Here is a 7500-nt window from a genome sequence, read left to right on the forward strand (position 1 = left end):
GCCCAGGAAGGCGGATCATTTGAGGTCAGGAGTTCGAGACCAGCGTGGCCAACGTGGAGAAACCCCATCTCTACTAAAAATAGAACTACGAGCCGGCCGTCATGGTGCGCGCCTGTAATCCCAGCTACCGAAGAAGAATCACTGGAACCCGGGAAGCAGAGGTTTCAGTGAGCCGAGAGAGCGCCACTGCACCGCAGCCTGGGTGACAGAGCGAGAGAGACTCAGTCCAAAAAAAAGAAAGAAAAGAAAAAAAAAAAAAAAAAAAAGAACGGGCCCAAATACTGCATTGTCGCTGAACGTTCTCCCAAAAGGCCAGAAACCCCCTGACTCAGGTCAAGGAGGTGGTGTTTGGTTTTACTTCTCTCTCTCTCTCTCTCTCTCTGTCTCTGTCTCTGTCTCTCTCTCTCTCTCTCCCCGCCCCTCTCTCTCTCCCCGTCTCTCTCTCCCCGTCTCTCTCTCTCTCTCTCCTCTCTTCTCCCCCCGAACTTTTATTTGTCGTTCAAGCATACATGAGCAAGATTGTGACATAGGTAAACTTGTGACGGGGGTGTTCAGTGTGCAGATGATTTCGTCACCCGGGTAGTCAGTGCTGTGTCCAAGAGTATTCGTGTTTTGTTTTTTTCCTGAAGCTGTCTCTCCTTCCACCCCTCCTCCCTCAAGCAGGCTTCCGCGTCCCTGGTCCCCCTCGTTCTGCCCATGCAAGAACTCTCATCTGTAAGTTCCCACTTGTAGATGAGAACGCGCGGTATTCAGCCGATCTTTGCTTTCATCTTCGCTGGTGGCGGTGAAAGAGGCGTGACACTAAATCGACCCTTAGGACGCCGTTTATGTTTAAGTCGAGGAGCTTATCAGGGAAATAGGAGAAGTACGGACGCCACACGTGACCGAGAGAAAAGTCTGAAAATGCCCCTCGCATCCAAGCGGGGACCCGGCCTCGACCTCCCGAAATCATACACCGAGTGGGGAAGCCCAGCAAGGCCCGCCTGTCTAGATTTCTCTCGGCCTCTCGAAGCACCGAAGCACGCGCTTCTCACTTTCGTGGAAGGGGCAGGGCCCTACCCGGCACGGGGGTGTCTGACAGACTGACAGAGAAAGAGACAGACATAGAAAGACAGAGATGGACAGAGAGAGACAGTGAGAAACAGACAGAAAGAGAGAGAGACGGAGAGAAACAGACAGGGAGAGGGGGAGAGAGAGAGAGAGAGAAACGGACAGGGAGGGAGAGACAGAGAGAGACAGACAGACAGGCAGAGAAAGAGAGAGTAAGACAGAAGATAGGCACAGAGAGAGAGAGAGACCGACAGAGAGACACAGAAAAAGAAAGAGAGAGGCAGACAGACAGAGAAAGACATAGACAGACAGAGAGAGACAGAAACAGACAGAAAGAGAGAGAGAGAGAAACAGACAGGGAGGGAGAGAGAGAGAGACAGACGGGGAGAGAAAGAGAGTAAGACAGAAGACAGACACAGTGAGACAGGCAGAGAGGGAGAGAGAGAGACAAAGACAGAGACAGAGACAGACAGAAAGAAAGAGACAGACAGACAGACAGACAGGCAGACCGACAGAGAAAGAGACACAGAGAGAAAGACAGAGACGAACAGAGAGAAACAGACAGAGAGACGGTCCTAGCCCAGTAGCGATACAGTGCCTTTTCTTTCATTTTCTCTTTCCTTTCTTTTCTTGTTTTCTGTCTTGTATATCTGTACGTATGTATGTACGTACGTACGTACGTACGTATGTATGTATTTATGTATTTATCTGGAGACCGGGTCTCACTCTGTCGCCCAGGCCGTAGTGCAGTGGTGCGATCTTGGGTCACTGCAACCTCCGCCTGCCAGGTTCAAGCAATTCTTCCGCCTCAGCCTCCCGAGTAGCTGGGATGACAGGTGCCGGCCCCACGGCACCTGACTCAATTTCGTGTTTTCAGTAGAGACGGGGTTTCACCACGTTGGCCGGGCTGGTCTCGAACTCCTGACCTCGGGATGACAGACGTGAGCCACTGCGTTCAGTGTACAGTGCCATTTCTTAGAAATCACTCCTCACGGGAACACACACTTAGAGGTGACGTGTAGAGATTTTATTTACTTAGTTAGTTCGTTCGTTCGTTAGTTAGTTATTATTTGCGCGGGGAGGTGGGGGGACGGAGTTTGGCTCTTGCTGCCCAGGCTACAGTGCAATGGCCTAGGGGACTCAAGGAGTCAACCTATGGCAGAGAGGACACGTCCTTCTGAGCGTAAGGGCCGCAGCGAAAGTTGGCAGGGCCCGCGCTTTTAAAGGCTGAAATCCCGGCGGCTCAGGCCGGTCGTTTCCAGCACTTTGGGAGGCCCAGGAAGGCGCATCATTTGAGGTCAAGAGTTCGATACCAGCGTGGCCAACGTGGAGAAACCCCCTCTCTACTAAAAATAAGAATATGAGCCGGCCATCCTGGTGCGTGCCTGTAATCCCAGCTACCGAAGAAGAATCACTGGAGCCCGGGAAGCAGAGGTTCCAGTGAGCCGAGAGAGCGCCACTGCACCGCAGCCTGGGTGACAGAGCGAGAGAGACTCAGTCCAAAAAAAAGAAAGAAAAGAAGAAGAAGAAGAAACAAAAGAACCGGCCCAAATACTGCATTGTCGCTGAACATTCTCCCAAAAGGCCAGAAACCCCCTGACTCAGGTCAAGGAGGTGGTGTTTGGTTGTACTTGTGTCTCTCTCTCTCTCTCTCTCTCTCTCTCTCTCTCGCTCTCTCTCTCTCTCTCGCTCTCGCTCTCTCTCTCTCTCTCTCGCTCTCGCTCTCTCGCTCTCTCTCCTCTCTCCCCCCTAACTTTTATTTGTCGTTCAAGCATACATGTGCAAGATTGTGACATAGGTAAACTTGGGACGGGGGTGTTCAGTGTGCAGATGATTTCATCACCCGGGTAGTCAGTGCTGTGTCCGACAGTATTCGTGTTTTGTTTTTTTCCTGAAGCTGTCTCTCCTTCCACCCCTCCTCCCTCAAGCAGGCTTCCGCGTCCCTGGTCCCCCTCGTTCTGCCCATGCAAGAACTCTCATCTGTAAGTTCCCACTTCTAGATGAGAACACGCGGTATGTAGCCGATCGTTGCTTTCATCTTCGGTGGTGGCGGTGAAAGAGGCATGACACTAAATCGACCCTTAGGACGCTCCCCTCCGTCCCCACCCCGCACCCCCTCCCCACACACACCCTCATTCCCGCACCCCCTCCTGAAACGCAAGAAAGGAAGAAAGAAATGAAAGTAAGCGGTGAGCCTGCAAGGCGGTGGAGGCGGGGGATCTCAGAGGGCGAGCAAGCGATGGCGGTCGGGGGATGTGTCCACTGAGGTATCAAAACTAGGGGACCCACTTTTCAGCCGCAACACACCCCCTAATCCTCAGCCGCAGGCAGCCTCTGGGTGGGGTTGCGCCTGTCAAAGCTTCCGAATGGAGAGAAGCCCAAGGCTACGGAAGGCATCAGCTCCAACTCCAGGAAGGGAATAGGGCTTTGTGCATATGAATGGGGCTTTGAAAGGCGTTGCCGCGGCTTCCAAAGCGATGCGCTGTGCCTCGCCCCGCCCCGCCCCGCCCAGAGCGAGACTCCGTCTGAAAATAAGTACACAAATAAATCATAAAATAATTTATCAATAAATAAGAAAGAAAGAAAGAAAAGAAAGAAAGAAAGGAAAGAAAGGAAAGAAAGAAAGACAGACAGACAGACAGACAGACAGAAAGAAAGAAAGAAAGAATCAGTACAGCGACCGTGGTCGTGAATCATTCCCCGGAGTCCAGGCGCAGTGGCTCACGCCCGTCACGCCAGCACTTTGAGACGCCGGGCAGGAGGGTTGCAACGAAATGATGAGACCCCGTCTGTGGGAAAACATTTAAAAATGAAGGCCGGGCGCGGTGGCTCACGCCTGTCATCCCAGCAGTTCCGGAGGCCGGGGAGGGCGGATCACCTGAGGTCGGGAGTTCGAGACCAGCCCGATCGACATGGAGAAGCCCCGTCTCCACTAAAAATACAAAATCAGCCAGACGTGGCAGCGCACGCCCGCAATCCCGGCTACTCAGGAGGCCGATGCAGGAGAATCGCTTGAAACCGGGAGGCAGAGGTTGCGGCGAGCCAAGATCGCGCCACCGCACTGCAGTCTAGGCCACCAGAGCGAAACTCTGTCTCGGGCGGGGGGGGGGGGGGGGGGAGGAAAAGAAAATTTAAAACGGTGTGGGCACAGTGGCGCGTGCCTGCGGTCCCAGGTTCTGTACTCTGGAGGCTGAGGCGGAAGGATCGCTCGAGTCCAGGAGCGTCCACGCTGCAGGGAGTGAGTTACGATGGCACCACTGCCGGGGTGACGGAGCGAGATGCCGTCTCTAAATCAGTCCATGAGATCACTGGAAGGCGCTCTCTGTGTCTCACTTTCCAAGAGGGTCTCTTTAGGCCAAGCAGGCATGGTACCTCACGCCAGTCATCCCAGCACTTTGGGAGGCTGAGGCGGGAGGAAAGAAGGAAGGGAGGAAGGGAGGAAAGAAGAAAAGAAGAAAGGCAGGAAGGCAGGAAGGCAGGAAGGCAGGAAAGAAAGAGGGGAAGAGAGAGAGAGAGAGAGAGAAAGAAAGAAAGAAAGAAAGAAAGAAAGAAAGAAAGAAGAAAAGAAAAGAGAAGAAAAAAGAAGAAAAGAGAAGGGAAGAAAAGAAAAGCAAACGGGGAGGGGGCATATCTCCTTGACCGGTGACCGCCCAGGATACAGTGGGTCACGGCCGACCGAAGCCTGTGGGGCCTCAAGTGATCCTCTCCTCATCTCAGCCTCCCGAGTAGCTGCGACTACAGGCGGCCATCACCGCGCACAACTCATCTTATAATCACATCATGATTGTATCGAGACGGGGTCTCGCTCCGTCATCCAGGCTGGATCGCCACGGCACGATCTCAGCTCATCGCAACCTCGGCCTCCCCGGTTGGAACAACTCGCCCGCCCCAGTCTCCCGAGCGGTCGTGATTCCAAGCCCACGCCACCAGGCCCGGCTAATCGTTCTATTTTTTCAGAGAGACGGGGTTTCGCCACGTCGGCCAGCCTGGTCTCGAACTCCCGGCCCCAAGCGATCCACCGGCCTCGGCCTCCCAAAGTGCAGGAATGACAGGCGTGAGCTAGCGTGCCCGGCCCAGATCATCTTTTTCATCCATTGTAGAGAAGGGGTTTCGTCAGCCAACGGGTGGAAGGTGGGGTGGGTTTTACTCAGCCTGCGTACTGTGAAAAGGTTAAGTGAGTGTGCTTTGTGAACTAGATATGGAAATGTGTGTGTGTGTGTGTGTGTGTGTGTGTGCGTGTGCATGCGTGCGTGCGCGCGCGCGCGCGTGTGTGTGAGAGAGAGAGAGAGAGAGAGAGAGAGAGAGAGAGAGAGAGAGAGGAGAGACACCAATCCCACCACGAGGACCCGGAAATAGTGTTTGATCTGTGTCCCTGCCTAGTCACCTGTCTTGTGTGTAGACGACTGAGGATTCCACAAATGAAGGTCAGCAGTATCTATTGAGCTGTTTCTCCCTCTCACGCGTCTCACCTGTGTGCTGGAGAAAGGGAAGAGAAGAGGTTCCGATGGGAAGTTGTCTTCACGCCTGAGGCAGCTGAAGGCAGACCGAAGGGAAGGAGGGCATCCTACGTGACATTTCCATACCCACGCACCCTTTACAATGCTGGGGCCGCCAGTCCACCCCGTACGTCAGCCCACCCCCAAGAACAGCACGGTCCGGGGTGGTCCAGTCTCATCCCAACCGGCCCACCCGGGGCATGCGGTGGAAGTCTTCGCCGGAGGATCCGAGGGCAGCGTCAACGCGGTTCCCCTGGGGTCGCCCGGCAAAGGCCAGCCGGGGGAGGGTAGCGGGACGTGACGGGGGGGGGGTGGTCGCATCCGCCTCAGAGCTCCCTGGAAGGTGGCAGGTAGCCGGTGGGGCACGCCGAGCCAGAGACGTCCGGCAGGATATAGATGCGGAAGGCGTGTCAGTCCTCTCCCTATACCTCTCCTGTGGAAAATGCCAGGGCGGCGGTGGGAGCCTCGGCTGGGGGAGAAGCGGGGACAAGGGGGAGAGGGAAGGAGGCCCTCGGGAGGTTTCGGCACCGAAAACCCACTCAGCCAAGCTCCCTCCGTGTTTCCGCGTCCAAGGTACACCCCGGGAGACGGCAAGAGAAACGTTCACACCGTGCTTTCCGTCTTCGTGTTTATCTCTTTCATCTTTTCCATTTTACGAGAGATGCTCATTTCAACAAGCAGACGGCGGACGTGACGCGAGAAGTGTCAAGGCCAGGAGTTTGAGACCAGCGTGAGCAACAGAGCAACACAAGTAGGAGAGCCCAGCTGAAAGAAATGAAAGAGGAGGAGGAGGAGGAGGAGGACGACGACGACGACAAGGGGGGTTGGGGGGGGGGGAAGGAGAAGGAAAGAAAAGAAAAGAAAAAAAGAAAAAGAAAAGCAACCACCACCAAGAAAGTTAAGATCCTCCAACGGTCGGAAGTTGAAGACCAGCCTAACCAAGATGGAGAAACCCCATCTGTACTAGGAATAGAAAAATTAGCCAGGCACGATGGCTCATCGCTGTCATCGCAGCTACTCGGGAAGGCTGAGGCAGGAGAATCCCTTGAACCTGGGAGGCGGAGGGTGCGGTGAGCCGAGATCCGCCATCGTCCTCCACCCTGGGCGACAAGAGTGAAACTCCGTCTAAAGAGAAAAAAAAAAAGAAAGAACGAAAAGGCGGATCGGTGAGATGCGTGTGAACATTTTATCTGTTCGCAGTCCCCGTATTAAAAACGGAAAGAACCGACCCATGACAAACATGACCAGAGCGTACCGTGCCCACGCGTGTCATCACAGCACTCCGGGAGGCCGATGCGGGAGGATCTCTGGAGCCTAAAAGTTGGAGATCACCCCGACACGTGAGATGACGCCTACAATCATCATAATCACAGAAGTTTAAAAAGAGATCACGTGTGCCCAGAGCATGGACAACAAAGCGAGAGCACATCCGTACTAAAAAGAAGACGATTGATAGGTAGGCAGGCAGGCAGGCAGGCAGGCAGGCAAACGTAGAAGGAGCCAGGCGCAGCGTCTCACGCCTGTAATAGCAGCAGTGTGGGCGGCCGAGGCAGGCAGGCGGATTGCTTGAGGACAGGAGTTCGAGACCAGCGTGGGCAACATGATAGAATCCCGAAACCCATCTCACTCACATACATACATACATACATACATACATACGTACATACATACATACCCACACATACATACCTACCTACGGAAAACATGAGAAGCAACATAGAAGTCAGCCGGTGTGGTGGTGCGTGCCTGTGGTCTCAGGTAATGGGGATGGGAGGGATCAGAGGCAGGACGACCGTTTGGTCGGTCCAAAGCATTGAGGTTGGGGTGATCCTGGGCGGCAGAGACAGAGGAAGACCCTGCCAGTAAGGGAGGGAGGGAGGGAGGGAGGGAGGGCGGGAGGGAGGGAGGGAAGGAAGGAAGGAAGGAAGGAAGGAAGGAAGGAAGGAAATAAACA

This window comes from Pan troglodytes, chromosome 17 (assembly GCF_028858775.2).
Source record: "Pan troglodytes isolate AG18354 chromosome 17, NHGRI_mPanTro3-v2.0_pri, whole genome shotgun sequence".
In the NCBI taxonomy this organism is placed as follows: domain Eukaryota; kingdom Metazoa; phylum Chordata; class Mammalia; order Primates; family Hominidae; genus Pan; species Pan troglodytes.